This window comes from Pelophylax lessonae, assembly GCF_965119305.1.
Source record: "Pelophylax lessonae genome assembly, chromosome: 5".
In the NCBI taxonomy this organism is placed as follows: Eukaryota; Metazoa; Chordata; class Amphibia; order Anura; family Ranidae; genus Pelophylax; species Pelophylax lessonae.
The window spans coordinates 298,128,893-298,146,130 of NC_138772.1; positions in this window are offsets into that span (position 1 = coordinate 298,128,893).

Here is a 17,238-nt window from a genome sequence, read left to right on the forward strand (position 1 = left end):
ACCTTTGAGACGTATTCACCCTTGGTTACCGTCCCGGGCACACATCACTCCGGGGGGTCTTCTCCCAGGCCCACACATCCTGTCGGGAGGCACACGCTGACTGTCCTCCTGCTCCCAGCCCACATGGCTTCAGGACACAGCTTCTGGAGGCAGCAATCAATAGGACTTTCTCTGAACAAATTATAGAGCCTTAACTCCCTCATTCTGAACAGGTGAAGGCCTTTCAACTTCCTGCTGGCTAGCTCTGTAGCCAACACCCTATAGTATCAGTGAACTTTCTAAATCAGGTGGAAATGTATCTCCTTCCTGTGACTACATTCCCAGATTTACCTGACTTCCTGTCACATACCCCCCCCTCTTGTTTCAACCCTAGGGTTGGGACACAGATTTCCAGGCACGCATGTGTCAAGCACTGCTGACTCACTGATAAGCCTCCTATTATCCTCAAGCTTCCGGATGAAACTGTTTTGTCATCTTCATTGACGGATTTCTCATAAATGCCACACAGTTTGTCTCTCATCTCATATACACATTCTTCAACTGCATTTTTGGCATCATTTTGCTCCTTCTCGTTTCTGTCATCTTCATTGACAGCTTTCTCATAAATGTCAGACAGCTTGTCCCTCATAACCGTCTGTCCAATCCACCATGGAGGACCGTGATCCATAGGCAACTCAATTGGGCTAGTCTTAATGTCTTCAACATTCTTAAGACGCCTCTCTCTGCAATCCATAAATGTTTTCCACAAAACTTTGAGAACCTTTGCTTCACTAAGCTTTGTTCCAAGTAGGGACTCTTGACATCCCTCTGTGACTTGAGTTGCCTCTCCATACAGCTGTACACAATCATTGACTTTTTGTTGTAAAAGGGAATGATCTTCCTTCTTGAGCTTTGCTTGCTCTAAGATGCTGTGCAGAGGATTTTCCAATTGAGACAACAGGCTGTCACACATTTCTTCAAAGTGACCCCTGTTCCTTTTCCCAGAGATATCAATATCATTCACCAAACATTTCATATTCATAGGCAGATCTGAAGCATTTGCACTCATCAACTTCTTAAACTTTTCGCCCTCCTGAGCGAGTCGCAGTAAAGGCCTACTATTTGATTTGATATTGAGTTTATATTTCTTGCCAAACTCTTCACAGAAGAAGCCAACCAGAACATCATCAACTTTCCTTCCACCAACATAGGGGTCAAAGGCAACAACACAGTTGAACCCAGCGATCTGGGTGGTATCCATTATAGACCTCCTCTCTGCATCAGTGAAGAAGCATGGAACTGCAACACATTCTTTTACAGGTTTCTTCAATGCACTTTCTGCTGAACTATTTGACCGCTCAAGGTCACCTAGTTCTTTTTCTCTATCTGAATTCCACATGGAATGCATCTCAAGATCACGATCAAACTTCTGCCACCCGTCTTTCACCAGTTCCATTTTGGAAACACTCCCTGAAAGGCACTTATTCATTTGCTTCACGTTTTCACCAACAGCCTTAGTTTTCTCCACTAGGTTTTCAGCCTGAACTGAGAAATCACCACATTTCTTACTCAGCTCCTTTGTTTGCTGAAGTTCTAATGATACATTTTCCAATGCTTGAAGTTTTTGAAGGAACGGTTTATTCCAAAGGGGTGATTCAAGCCACATGTCGTCACATTTCTGAGGCTCACTCAGGACAGACCCCAAAACACTGATCCTTTTAAAAACTGCATCAGGCACACTATCCCCTCTTTGGGACAGATCCTCTGTTGCCTGCAATTCCTCTTCCAGTTCCTGCAACGGAATCTTCATCTCTTCTACTTGCTGTTCTAAGGCTCGCTTAGACTTTTCTAGCTCCTGAACGCTTTTCACAACATCATCCTTGGAGCTGACCAATTCTTCCATTTCTGTACGCAGCTGTTTAACACTTTCTAGTTCAGCCTTACACTCTAGAGCTTCCTCCAAAGAGCGAGCCAAGAACAGGGCTTTGCTCTCGTTATCACGCACCTCCGTTTCTGCACGTGCGCGTTCTTCTGCATATTTTGCATACACAGTCTTCTCTTCACCAAGCATCTGATCAAACTTCTTTTTCACATCTTCAACACACTGTAATGAACCAACGCTTTCTTCCATGCGTTTTTTCATATCCGCTATCTGAGCTTGCAATGTTGCGACTTGCTCTGATAGGTTTTTCTTTGCTTCCGCCTCCTCTTTTAATTGTTCCAGGAAGCCATTTTTCTCATCTTCCATTTGTTTGAGCTTTGTGCTAAAACTCAGCCTTTGACACCTCTCTTCCTGTAAGAGTTCCTGCGTGTCTTGCAGCTGCGATTCCAAGATAGAAAAATCTTCCGCAATTTCTCTAGATTTGCTGTCTGCTTGAGAAAGCCGATTTGTGACACTGTCCAACTCAACCTGCAATTGGTTTGCCTTCTCTAACAGCTTAGCACACAATCGGTCACCTTCTGACACCTTGACTTGCGATTCCAGAAGCCGTGCCTCTACTTTTTCCCTCTTATGTTCACAATCTCCTTTTCCCTGCATAAGAGCCTTCACCTCATTGGCTAGTTTCTGGGAATGAGACTGTAATTCTGCCACACAGGCTTCTTTCTCCTTTAACTGCTGCTGGAAACGTTGGGCTTCACCTTTCCAACTTTCACAGTCTGCACGTAATTCATCTACCACATTGCTCAAAGTGGTGAGCTCATACACAGTACTCAGTAATTTAGCCTCTCTTTCACTTTTCTCGTTGTCGCTGAGAGACAATGTCGTTTTCAGAGCGACATTCTGTTCCTGCGACTCCTGCAGGTCTATTTTTGTAACTTCCAAACACTGAAGACTTTTTTCCAGCTGATTACGCAACTCCAATATTTCACACATGCTTTGCTTCTGCAAAGTCTGAATTTCAATTTCCTTTTCCATGAGGATGGTATCTTTCTCCTTTATAGTGTCTTGACATTTTTGCAACTCGACCAAAAGAAGAGCAGTGGTTTCTTCCCACTGTGACACATGAGACTTGAGTAGTTCATTCGTTTCCTGCAAGTTTCTATGCTCCATCTTAAGCAATTCCACGGCTTGTTCCTTTTCTTCCATTTTCCGTTGCAAGGCATCCAACTCAGCCCTGCACACATACTCGGTTTCTTCCAAACCGATGGCCTCCATTGGCTGCTGGCGTCTCTGTTTCCAGCCTGCCATGCTCTCTTGGTGATCCTTTTGTTGAGCTGCAAAGCTCCGTTGTTTCAGCATCTCCCCCATTTTGGGTTTACTTTTCATCTGAGAACCCTGCGTCTCCATAGCAGTTTCATTTGCCCCAGTGTTGCTAGGGACAACAACTTTTCTCTTTAGCCGATTCCGTTCAGGCATGGATGGGGCTGGTTCAGACGGCAACATCCCCTCCATCCATAGAATCCGGTCTCTCATTTCATCTATCTTTGCATTTTTCAGGCGTTTGGACCGCCCCATCTTCAATAACTCCACAAACAAATTTTTCACAGTCCAGCAAACAATTTTCAGACCACTGTCTCTTCAACACATGTAGTTTTTCTCTCTCTTGCAGGATCTCTTTTCCTGCGCACACAATTTGTGCAGTCACTTGCACCAGACACAACAAAGTTCATCAAATAATTTTGAGACCGCTGTCTCTTTAAAACACTTTTTTTTTTTTTTCTGTCAGGATCTTCTCTCCTGCACACATAGATTGTGCAATCTCATGCACCAGATAAAGTTCATCAAACATTTGCACTTCCTTGCAGGGATCTCTGCTTATGCCCACTGCATACCTCCACCATATGTAGGGACTCACTCATTGGTAGGCGTGGATGACCCCTTTGGGGGTGCGTTTTCCCAGAGAGGTAGCCGACAAGTGCTTGCAAACAAACAGTGTGGTTTATTAAATGGTGTTTTCTTCACCAGGCTGTATGCAGCAAAACATCCAAAATAAAATAAAACAGAAAATAAATCCTTGCCTCTCTGGGCGGCTACCTTCTCACAACTGGAACCTGCCTAAGTGTCTGTCTCCAACCTACCGTCGGGCAGACTTCCTTGTCCTACAGCGGACACTCAATAGTCCTTTTATAATAGCTTCACAGGGCAACACAGTCCTTTGTTTCTTTCACATCAACAGTTCGTCTTCTCACCTTTGAGACGTATTCACCCTTGGTTACCGTCCCGGGCACACATCACTCCGGGGGGTCTTCTCCCAGGCCCACACATCCTGTCGGGAGGCACACGCTGACTGTCCTCCTGCTCCCAGCCCACATGGCTTCAGGACACAGCTTCTGGAGGCAGCAATCAATAGGACTTTCTCTGAACAAATTATAGAGCCTTAACTCCCTCATTCTGAACAGGTGAAGGCCTTTCAACTTCCTGCTGGCTAGCTCTGTAGCCAACACCCTATAGTATCAGTGAACTTTCTAAATCAGGTGGAAATGTATCTCCTTCCTGTGACTACATTCCCAGATTTACCTGACTTCCTGTCACAATATATTTTATACATTTACTACATATATTTTTTATCTATTTATTTATACACATTTTTTCACTCATTTATTCACTTATCTATCCATTTAGTCCATAGCGCGGAAGTTTTTATTTTTCTATTATGAAACAATCACTCACATTTTTAAAACCAATTTTTTTGCTCTTTGATAACCTTGTATGTTTATTATTAAAAAGTGGAAAATTCTGTTTACTATATTTTTCCAGCGCTTGCTGTAAATCCGGGATCTGTAGTACAAGAATATTCTGGGAAGTCATCAGTTTCTGTAATTGCCAACAATACCTGCCATTAGCACACAACTATGCAGGTTGGGACTAGGGTTCATCTCAAACCAAGCAGCTATGGACTAGGATTGATCTACTGTACATGACAGTTTCCTTGCTGTCAATGGTTTCTAAGGAAGCACCAGCAACATCCTTGGCAACCATTAGTTTGTATACAAACTGGTAGGATTAGCATGACATTATTAATTCAATATGTCACAATATGCCACATAGCAATATTTAATCAATGACACTGACAAAATATCGCCATGGGCATATTTGGTCAATGTCATCACCCAGGAGACATGCCTCTTTGTTTACTTTTAAAAATAGGGCTCCACAAAATGGCATCAGGTGCCAGTCATGAATTAGATTGGATATAGCCTATTGGTCAGCAGGTTTTTTTCCTTTCAGCAGGCATAGTTTATCATGATTTATGAGAATCTGCATTGCAGATGGTTGTGATTGATGATGGATTTACATCATGGGACTATTTATTTTTAAAGGACTTGTCAAAACTCATGTTCTGACATCCCACCTAGAACCAAAGCCAGGTGTGTTTCAGCTTATCCTTAGTTTGGACCAAACAGGATGAGATAACAGATGTTGAGAGGAGCCAGGAGAAAGGGATGTAGGGGAGGCAGCAAAAAATATATATATCATTTTAGAGGAGGGTATATTTATTGTTTGCAGCTGGTACGCCTACTATTAGCATTGATGGTCAGGCACAATAGCTGGCTCTGTGTTCTTCACCTATAGCAGCCCCCTTTGCCATAAGGCAAACAGGCCTAAAGGCACTCAGTTGCCCCAGGTCTTATACACAATGCTATAGTGCCTGGCTGCCACACCGGGGCAGTTGCAAGCTAAGTTCAGCAAATAGTTACTTTCGAGAAGCAGGCAGGCAGAGTGGTTTAATGGCAGTCATGATTCGAGGCAGGCAACATTCAACAAGGAAATCTAAATTAGCAGGCAGGGTGGAGATCAGGCGAAGGCAAAGATCAAGACACAGGAACAAGGTATGCAAAAAGGGAGCTTGACACTAAGGGCTTGACAGACTTAAAACAGGTTTGGTCTCCACCCAGAGGCTGTGTCTACATCAGTCATCCTACAGGTGAACAGTCAGACAGGGAGAGTGCAGCTCAGCCAAAACCAGGATGTTGGAATGAGACCAGCAGCTGCCATGGAACAGGAGAGTTACACGCTCCTAACAATAGTAGTACATTAACTAAAGAGTAATCTAAGGTTCTAGACTGATTGAAATATGACCCAAAGAAAGCACTTAGCAAACAGTACGCGCCTTTTATGATCTACAAATATGTAAAGATAAACTTATTAAGTTTTATTTTTAGAATTCCAGAGCCTATACTGAAGAGAAACGATGTTGCAGTATGTCAGTATAGAAATAGTGGTCTTACCAACAGGTCTATTTTTAAGCAGCAAATTTCAAATCATTTTTTTCCCCCAAAAAGCTTTATTAAAAGTGAGCATAGGAAAAATACATTTTAAATCAATTTTTTTTTTTATTTCAAATATCTTTATTGAAAATGTATAATTTACAAGCATCAAACAAAAACAAAAAGGGGTAGATCTATAAAGCTTGCATCTAGCCCACTACTAATGTTTCCTTTTACTGCATTGATATTATGTATTTGTATAATATATTGCAGTTTTAATCACATTAATATATATGTAAATAGGTAACTATTACCAAATTATTAATATATAGTGGATATAGCTAGATGTTTAAAAAAAAAAAAAAAAATTTGATAATGATATTAGGGACTTAAAGGGTAGGTTCACCTTGTGAACACAAACAAGAAAATTGACAGCGCTCTCCGGATTGATGTGGTTGACCATAAATCCTCAAAGTAAAAAAAGCCAAATGTAACGGCTAAAAGATGGTAATTTATTGTTTATAAAATTAAAAACCATAATGGGTTGTACGATACTATGCTGGTGTTGGTAGATGTGGATGAGCTAAAGTCCACTGGGTCCAGTAAGCAGGGAAATGAAAAAAATACCCCAAGGCAACCGATTCCCTTTGGGTTTCTCGCTGGCTTGATTGACAACAATCTTTGGTCCCGAACTTCCGCCTCGTGGTTGCTGTGACATCACCCTAGAGCACCGACGGTTTCCGGCCAGGCTCCCGAGCATCTGTGACTTTGTTCCATCAGGGACATCTTTCATTCCTGAGATCACTGGGCCCAGTGGACAATAGCCCATTCACATCTAACAACACCAGCATAGTATCGTACAACCCATTACGGTTTTGAATTTTTCACTGTAAAACAATAACTTTACATTATGAACTATCAATTACTATCTTTTAGCCTTTACATTTGGCTTTTATTCTATATACTGTGAGGATTTTTGGTCAACCACATCCATCCAGATAGCGCTGTCAATTTTCTTCTTTGTGTTTATGGTTACTGTGTATACAATTCCTGATGGCTGCATCGGATTGGCCCTTAGGGCAGTGGACAGTTTCAGTCTCCACAGAGCTCAGCGCTTGGGATACATTGTGTGTATTTTCTTTTGTCGCTCACCTTGTGAACATGTTTCACCCTCATTTAGGGTGTAGTATGTACTGTAGCATGTTCAAGCAGACTCTTCTTTTCCCCTTACCCCCTATTTCTGTGACAGTGGGCAGGGGTTCTTCTCCTCGGCAGCTGCTATCTCCTTTAAAATCAGCATGGCTATGAGGGTAATAGAGTAGGTATTTCTGACAAGAAAAAGAGTAAATATTTAGTTCTACAGTTTACTAGAATTTCAGCCATATATTACCTCCACAAGGTGCGTAGAAATAAGACGCTTCTCCAGGATGTCCTCTTATGTATGGGTGGTATAAGCTTGCTTTCTGCAAAATTAGAGAGTATATTTATTTTCATCTGTATCCTGTAGTGCTACTACAAGTCTTGTCATTGTTATACCATATTTTCTATGAGGGGGGAATATTGTTTTCGACAATACAGTAGATGTAAATTCCTTTTACGCCAACATGAGACACAGTAGATGTAAATTCCTTTTACACCAACATGAGACAACCAAAGACTGGATATAGTAATTTGGATTTTAAATGAGGTATCTGATCTAGAGCAAATTGACTTTTAATTTAATTTTTTTTAAGTTTCCTAGATCCCATAATTCTTTTGATATAATAACTTTGATTCACAAACTAGCAGAGTGGATAAGAGATCTAATAGTAAACGTGAGTGTAATATGACAGAAAGAATACTGATTTCATAGTTGCCAACATTTGAAAAAAATTTCCAGGGACACTTTGCACACCCACTTCCCTGAAATTCTGCCCACTCTGCATAATTAATCTCCGCCTACTTATCAGATTATAGAGTCTACTCAATATAGAGAGAATTATAGGAAATTAAAAAGGGAATTTCAAACTTAAGGCCAAAGTAGCAGAGTTGGAATAAATCTCCCATTCAGCTGCACTACTTCTGCGTAACATTTACGGGCATCCCGATTAACGGGCGCTTCCAGGGACAATGTAAATTACCCGGGACAGGCTCTTATTTGCCGGGACTGTCCCGGCAAAAACGGTACAGTTGGCAAGTATGTGATTTCACTGTTTCTTAACTGTGCTGCACATTGAATATTCACTGGGATATTTGTTAACACAGTTTCTTAGACACAGATCATGAAATTAAGGTACGTATTTGTGTACTAAATGCATTGTGGCAAGTGGACATAATGGGGTTCAATTGCTATAGAAATAGAGACTGTTCAATCAGCATAGTAAATGTTCATCTTACTTACTAAAATTCAATGTGTAAAGTAAACATAAACCTTGCAAACTGAACAACTACTACTCCTTTGGTGAAAAAAGGACTAATGGCTTTGAATTTCGTCGATCATCATATCATAGTTTGCACCGATTAGAATAATATGTATCATTATATATAATAGCATTTTCATAACTTTCTAAAAAAAATAAATCATGTCTACATTTTCCACTGTGAACTATCGACATTACATCTGCTGCTTATATTAATATTTTTCATGTTTGCCACTGAACTATTGACATTTCTTCTGATGCTTGTGTTCCTGATTTTTGTTTGTTAAATAGTCACCTAACCACTGATCTCTGGATCACATCTGTTCTACAATTACTGCTTTGTAATTGTTTTCAGCTTGTCTGATATCACACTACATATCGATTATACATCAGCAGCATTTGTCAATTTTTAACTCCAAATGACAAAGTATGCAAAATTCACAGTTTACACTCCAAAGAAGAATGTGAAGATAAATGTGTTGTTCTAATAGGAAAGGTTGCAGAGGGTGCACTTTATTCAAGACAAAAACATAGCAAAAGAATGAAATATCAATTGAGACTTAAATCCATTCAACATTCGTCAAACAGTCATACAAATTGTATGTGAGCATTGCAGTCACTTGCAGTGCCATCTAGTGTCAATATAGGAAATTAAGTGTTTAACACAAAATATCCATTAATAAGTAATTTACAAGTGCTGAATAGAAAAATACATTTTAGATTTCTGACTCATCTTGCTGATACTAAAAAAAAAAAAACAAAACAAAAAAAAACATTTTTTAAATTGTCAATATGTCATTATTTTTAAATGTCTCTAAAATCATGTTTAATACATGTTCTTATGTTTTATATATATATTTTTAGATGAAAATGATTTTAACTAATATTGATGCTTTGAAAATAGTTGGACTGTTTTTTATACTTAATAGAGAAGGAAGGGGAAGAAGAAAATTTATTTTGGGACAATGAACATTAGGGTTAAATATTGCAAGAAACATCTTAAGGCCCGTACACACGTACCGATCGTCGGCATACAAACGTCGGCGGACGAAAGATCTGCCGATTGTACGCGTGTTAGTATGGTGCCTCCGACAGATGTCTGCGCACAATCCGCGGACAAAAGTCTTTCGTGCAAACATGAAAATTTTTGTCTGCGGACACCAGAACGGACGATTGTTCGCCTGTCAGTACAGAATTCGGCCGACAGACCGCAGATTTGCAAGACTGGGCATGCTCAGAAAATTAAAAACACAGGGAAAGTTAACCATTACATGACATCACTTCTGCAGTCAGCTGAAGTCTGCAGACAAAATTCTTGTGCTGTCCTTGTGCTGTCTTTGCACTTTTCAACAGACACCGACATCCCGGGGAGAAAAGACGAACATTTGTATGCCGACGATCGGTACGTGTGTACGGGGCTTTAGTGCAACAAGATCTTAGGCAAATATGTGCTTGTTATTGTCATCAGTAGTTTCATGGTCTAACACCTCTTGGAGAGCAAGAGTAGTTTATTTCAATGTGATATAATTATGAGACTAAATACTAACCCCTGTAAAAATGTATTGAAAGATGTTCTCAAAGTTTTTTGCTTAAATTATTTAAGGCAGAAAAAAAAAATCTGTCCTTGCAATACAACAGAATCAATGCTGATAAATTGCTTCAGCTTGCATTTAAGTGGTGTTAAAAACCTAAAAAACAAAATATATATATATATATATATATATATATATATATATTCTATTCTATCATAGATGTGCTGCATGCATTCGTTTTCTTGTTTGTATTCTTTTTTCAAGTTCCTTTAATCACTTGAGCTTTGGAAAGGTATATTCCCTTCATGACCAGAGCGCTATTTAGCACTGCGCTACTTAAACTGGCAATTGCTCAGTCATGAAACACTGTACCCAAATGACATTATATAGTTTATTTTCATATAAATAGATCTTTATTTTGTTTCTTATATTTGATCACCACAGATTTTTTTTTATTTTTTATTAAATAAATAAAAAAGACCAAAAATTGTGGGGAAAAAAAAAACACTTTCCACTTTCCATAAAAAAAAAAAAAAAAATCCAATAGAAACTAATGTTATCATACATTTAGGCCAAAATGTATTCTGATATATGACTTTGGTAAAAAAAAAAAATCCCAATAGGTGTATATGAATTGATTTTTGTGAAAGTTATAGCGTTTACAAACTATGGTATACAGCTTTGACTTTCTGACATTTCTTGAGGTGAAAAAAAATGCCAGGGCAGTCAATCCCCCCCCCCAAATTACCCCTTTTTAGAAAGAAGACACCCCAAGGTATTTGCTGAGAGGCATGCTGAGTGCATGGAAGATTTTATTCTTTTCCCACAAGTTTTTGGAAAATAATTTTTTTTTCTTACACAAAAATGTCAGTTTAAAGAGATATTTCTTACACATGCCATGGGTATGTGTGGAATGACACCCCAAAACAAATTTTGCTACTTCTCCTGCGTATGGGAATACCACATGTTTAAGACTTTTTGGGGACCTAGCTGCATATGGGGACCCCAAACGAATGACCACCTTGAGGAATTCAAAAGCCATATTTTCCTCATATTGCTTCCTCATTATCTATCACAAATTTTAGGCTGGCCCTGAAATGCCAAGGTAGCATGATCATCCCCCCATGACCCTTTTTTTGGAAAGTAGACACCCCTAGCTATTTTCAGAGAGGCATGTTAAGTGTATGGCACATTTTATGTTTTCCCCCAAGCTCTTGTAATATGACAAAGGTTTTTTTCTTTTTTTTACACAGTTTTCACTTTAATGAGATATTTTTCACACATGCCTTGGGTATATGTGGAATTACACCTCAAAACACACTCTTCTACTTATCCTGAGTATAAATAGACCACGTGTGAGAGACGTTTTGGCAGTCTAGCCATGTACAGGCCCCCCAAATCCAATAATTACCTTTAGGCTGTCATTCTCTCATGTCATTTTCCACACTACCTGTCACAGTTTTGGAGGCCCTAAAATGCCAGGATAGTACAAACACTCTTTCAAATGACTCTTTTTTTGGAAAGTAGACAGTCCAAGAAATTTGATAAGAGGCATGGTGAGTATTTTGCAGATCTTATTTTTTGTCACATCATTTTTAAAAAAATGAAAAGAGAAAATAAAATATATATTTTAATTTTCTTTCTTCATTTTCCAAAAACTTGTGGTGAAACATCAGATCTGCAAAATAATAGCCATGCCTCTCAGAAAATACCTCGGAGTGTCTACTTTCCAAAAAGGGATCATTTAGGGATGTGTTTTGTACTATCCTGGCATTTTAGGGCCTCCAAAAATGTGACAGGTAGTGAGTAGGGATGATCGAACTTTTGAAAAGTTCGGTTCGGCCAGAACATCCGAACTTCCCGAAACTTCGGCCCGGATTTCAGAACCCCATTGAAATCAATGGGACCCGAACTTCGGTAATCAAAAAACACCATTTTTAAGCCCTAAAACCCAATAAATGCCCCTAAAAAGTCCCCAGGGTTCTGGGTCATGCCCCATTAACTATTAATCACACAAAAAAAGTTCTTAAAAATTGTCATTTTTGATAAAAAAGCCAATTATTGAAAAAAAAAAAGAGAGATTTTTTGATTTTGACTTATATATGCGAAATATATGCTTGCGCTAATGAAATCATTTACAGTAATATATTTCTGCTACTATCACACCTATATATGGCTAGGTGTCTATATACATATAATTATGTGTGTATATATACCACTATACACAAGTTCAGATGTTTTGCCTGCCTCAAAAGAACCCCAAAAAATGCCAAAAAAAAAACGCTAGCGTAAAAAAAAAAATGCCCAGGTGTGTTTTTGCTGGCATGTTTTGGGAGTTTTTGGAGGCAGGCAAAACATCAGAACTTGTGCACAGTACCACTATACACAAGTTCAGATGTTTTTCCTGACTGCAAAGAACCCAAAAAAATGCCTGCTTTGAAACTGGCAAGGTGTGAAAACGGAGAAGAGAAGCTAACCCCCTGAGCTGAAAGTGTTCTAATACAAACAATCCTTTTTTTTTATGGTTCTGGACATGCTACAGAGCTGAAACTTCTAAAAGGTGTACCTGTGAAGTTTCAGCTCTGTAGCATGTCCAAAACCATAAAAAAAGGATTGTTTGTATTAGAACACTTTCAGCTCAGCTGTATGTGTGTATATACACCACTATACACAAGTTCTGTATATATACACACATAATTATATGTATATAGACACCTAGCCATATATAGGTGTGATAGTAGCAGAAATATATTACTGTATATGATTTCATTAGCGCAAGCATATATTTCTGCTACTATCACACCTATATATGTCTAGGGTATATATACAGACATATATGTGTATATATACCCCCTATACACATGTTCAGATGTCATATCTGACATCAAACATGTTCTCAAAAAAGCACTGGCAGTGGCAGCCCCTGCAGCATGAAAAATGCTTGGCTGGTGAGAAGCCATATTCCTGTCCTGAAGCAACTCTCTATAGCAGTCACCCTGCTATGGAAGGGTTTTGTCACCCTTCCATAGCAGTCACTGTCAGTTAACCCTACACTACACTACGGTCCCTTTACACTTAACACTTTCCCTACAGAAACTAAATTTTTGAAGCTAACTTAAGTGTAAAGGAGCACTTTAACTACACTAGATATCCCTTTCCTCACACTAAAATAGCTAAATGACACTTTGTAACACATTAGAACAGAACAGCATTCCACTCTCTTCCATGTCCCGTACAAGAATGCTAGGAATTTGGCGGGGCGATCTTATATACTGGGGGGCGTATTCACTAATGATTGGTCTAGGGACCCCCTAGTCACTCCAATCACATTCCTAGCATTCTCCTGCCCCCTCAATTGGCTTTTGCTAATGGTTCTGGTCCAATCACGGGCTTTTAAAGCCCATTTCCTGAAGCATTGCATTTTGGTCGGTTCTGGTTGCCGAATTCTGAACTTTTTGGGCAAAAAGTTCTAAATTCGGCCGAACCTCGAACACCCAATGTTCGGGCCGAACCGATGGTGGACCCGAACCGTTCGATCATCCCTAGTAGTGAGGAAATGACATGATAGAATACAACCTTTGTCAGCCTAAAGGTGGTTATGGGATTTTGGGGGCATGTACATGGCTAGGCTGCCAAAAAGTCTCTCACACGTGGTCTCTTCATACTCAGGATAAGTAAAAGAATGTGTTTTGGGGTGTAATTCCACATATACCCAAGGCATGTGTGAGAAATATCTCATTAAAGTGAAAACTGTGTAAAAAAAAAGAAAAAACCTTTTGTCATATTACATTACATTACGTCGCTCGCCCAGGAGCCTCTAGGGGACGAGCGCGCGCCACTGGAGGCGCGCTCCCGCCCCAGATCGTTCCCGCACATCCCCGTGCGAGTGACCGGCGGCTCCGATGTCTGCCAGTCACTCGCGATCTCCCGCTGAAGAGGGAGAAAGGCAGGCGGCTAATGTAAACAAAGCCACCTGTCATTCTCCCTGATGTAACTTTAGAGACTACACGATCCTGCTATGTAGGATGGTATGTCTGTGTTGTTACATCACAAGCCATGCCCCTTTACAGTTAGAATCACACCCCTAGGGACACACTTAACCCCTTGATCACTAATAAAGTTAACCCCTTCCCTGCCAGTGTCATTTTTACAGTAACAGTGCATATGTATAGCACTGATTACTGTAGTAATGTCACTGGTACCCCCAAAAGTGTCAATAATGTTAGTCAGAGGTCCGATCTGTCTGCCACAATGTCGCAGTCCTGCAAAAAAAATCGCAGATCGCCGCCATTACTAGTTAAAAAAAAACAATAAAAATGACAAATCTTTCCCTTAGTTAGTAAAAGCAATAACTTTTGCGCAAACCAATCGAAATATGCTTATTGCAATTTTTTTTACCAAAAATATGTAGCATAAAACAAATTGGCCTAAAATGTTAAAAAAATTTAATTTTTACTTTTTTTTTTTGAGAATTTCAAAAAATGTGAGAAATATTGTTATTTTTTCAAAATTTACGCTCTTTTTTTGTTTATAGCGCAAAAAATAAAAATCGCACAGGTGATCAAATACCACCAAAAGAAAGCTCTGTTTGTGGGAAAAAAAGGACATCAATTTCATTTGGGTACAGTGTCGCACGACCGTGCAATTGTCTGTTAAATTCACACAGTGCCGAATCGCAAAATAGACCCTGGTCTTTGAGCAGGAAAATCCTCCGGGGCTTAAGTGGTTAAAGTGAAAACTGTGTAAAAAAAAAAGAAAAAAAAAACATTTTGACATTTTACAAGAGCTTGGGAAAATAAAATCTGCCATGCACTTAACATGCCTCTGGAGATGATTGGAGCCATTCTGATCTCTGATCAGCGCTATGATCAACCAGCAGTACAGGCATCAACCTGGTATAAACACTCAAATACAAGTGACGTACCGGTACGTCACTGGTCCTTGTTGGGCATATATGTAATGTTCTTTTTTTTTTCATGCAGCCTGTGGACTGAATGGAAAAAAAAAAAATCTCCATTAACAATGATCAATGTGGATGAATAAATCTCTGCCAGAAAAAGTGTGGGGTACGCCCATCATTAGAATCTTCCATCCTGTATCTACCCACTTCCAATGTTGGAAATACAGGTAATGTTCTTTTTTACGCTCAGCCCATGGGCTGAGTGAAAAAAAGAACCAAACAGATTCCTCCATTCACATCAATCAATGTGAATGAAGAAATCTTTGCCAGAAAAAAAGTTGTATGCGAAAGCATAGGAGAGATCTGCCCACTGATCACCCCAGGTCCCTCATGCTTGGCCATATACGTTTTTTTTTTTTTTTCGTTTCAATAATTTTTTATTAGTTTAACAAAAAGTAGGGAGATAAATCAAACAGGAAAAGAGTTTCAGTACAGCACAAAAACTGAAATGTACATCATCGCATACAGTGTATTACATAGGTACAAGTAAAACAGTATTCATTAAGTAACCAGATGTGAAGTCACCACATTATTCCTTTTCCATATGCTCCATGACTTGGCAAAGGTGGTGAACTTTAAGGTATTAATTGCTAATAGCCGTTCAAAGGCATAGTTTTGGTCCACCAGCCTCCCCACGTCAGAGAGGTTAGGAGCTAGATTAGATTTCCAGTTTTGTACCACCACTTAACAAGCTGCAAGCAATATATGGATAACTACAGAATGGAACACAGATGGGTACAAATCTATCCCAATATTAAGTAAAGACAGGGCAGGGTCAGGTTTTTTTTTTTTTATAGATCCAAGTGCACTTGGCAATTAGCTGCAAGACTTGTCTCTAGAAACTAGGGAGGTTGGGGCAGCCCCAGAGGACTTGTTCAAGATTACCTACTTGTCCACAGTTGCGCCAGCATACAGGGAAGATGAGAATCTGGTCACTTTGACAGGGGTATAATAACATCTATGAGTGATTTTTAGTGTTAGTTCATTATGATTGGTACAATGAGTAGTTTTAAACCTCGATCTCAGAGCAGATTGCAATTAGGAAGGTGTAATGGGGGTATGGAGATCTTGTTCCCATAAGAGCATAGCCTTAGATTTAGTAAAGGCTTGCCTATCCTGGAGGATAGAGTAGAATAGGGATTGTGTTGGGCTTGGGTAGGTTGTAGAAGCTCCAAGCTTTCAGAGAAAGATTAGGTTTAGCAGTGGGGTGTTTAGTGAGGAAGTGAAACATCCTAAAGCACGTGAATCATAGCTGAGCAGGTATGGAGTATTTTTGTTCCAATTCCGCAAGCTTGTGTTTGTGGGGGGGGGGGGTTGTCTCCATGAAGGAGATCTGATATCTGATACTTTGGAGATACCATTCTGTTAGGCGTTGTTACCTACTGTTGTAAAACCCTTTGCTGCATAGTGCATTGGACTGTCTGTTACCTCACTCTTAATATTGCCTCAGGTTTCTTCTCTCGATATTTACCTATTCTGCTCCCCTTCCATCTTCACCCTCCCCCCCCTCTTCTCCCCATTTCTCTCCATTACAGCCGGCTCGGGGGGGGCCTTAAGGAAATCCGGTTGGGACACACCTGGTGGCGTTCCGATACCCTGTCACCTACATACGCTTGACCTGGGCCACACTTCACGGAACGGTGAGTGATTTGGTTTCCTCTATTACCGCACTATACATACCCTGACATATTGCTACCATGTTTTCTGCACTTGGCAGGAGTCCCACGGTACTCTCTTTTAATTGCAGGGGACTTAATGTCCCAGGAAAGAGATCCTCCATCCTCAGGGCCTTAGGCAAAGTGAAACCTGCTTTTGTTTTCCTCCAGGAAACACATTTTAGGGCCAGGTCTATACCCCACATAACAACCAGACAATTCCCTAGAGCCTTCCACGTGACCTCCCCTGTGAACAGGGCCAAGGGAGTATCAATTTTGATACATAAAGAATCAGCGTTTGACCTCACACACCAATTAGTAGATCCTGAAGGTCGTTATTTACTCCTGAAAGGTACCCTTAATGGCAAGCCTGTGACCCTTGCTAATGTCTATTTCCCCAATTCCGCACATGTGTCCTTCTGTCAAAAGGTGATAGATGAGATGAAATGGTTTGGGGAAGGCTGCGTTATCCTGGGTGGGGATTTCAATGTGCCCCTGAATCCACTCTTAGACACTTCCAATGGTCACTCCTGCATCAAATACAGGACCCTGAAAAGACTTAA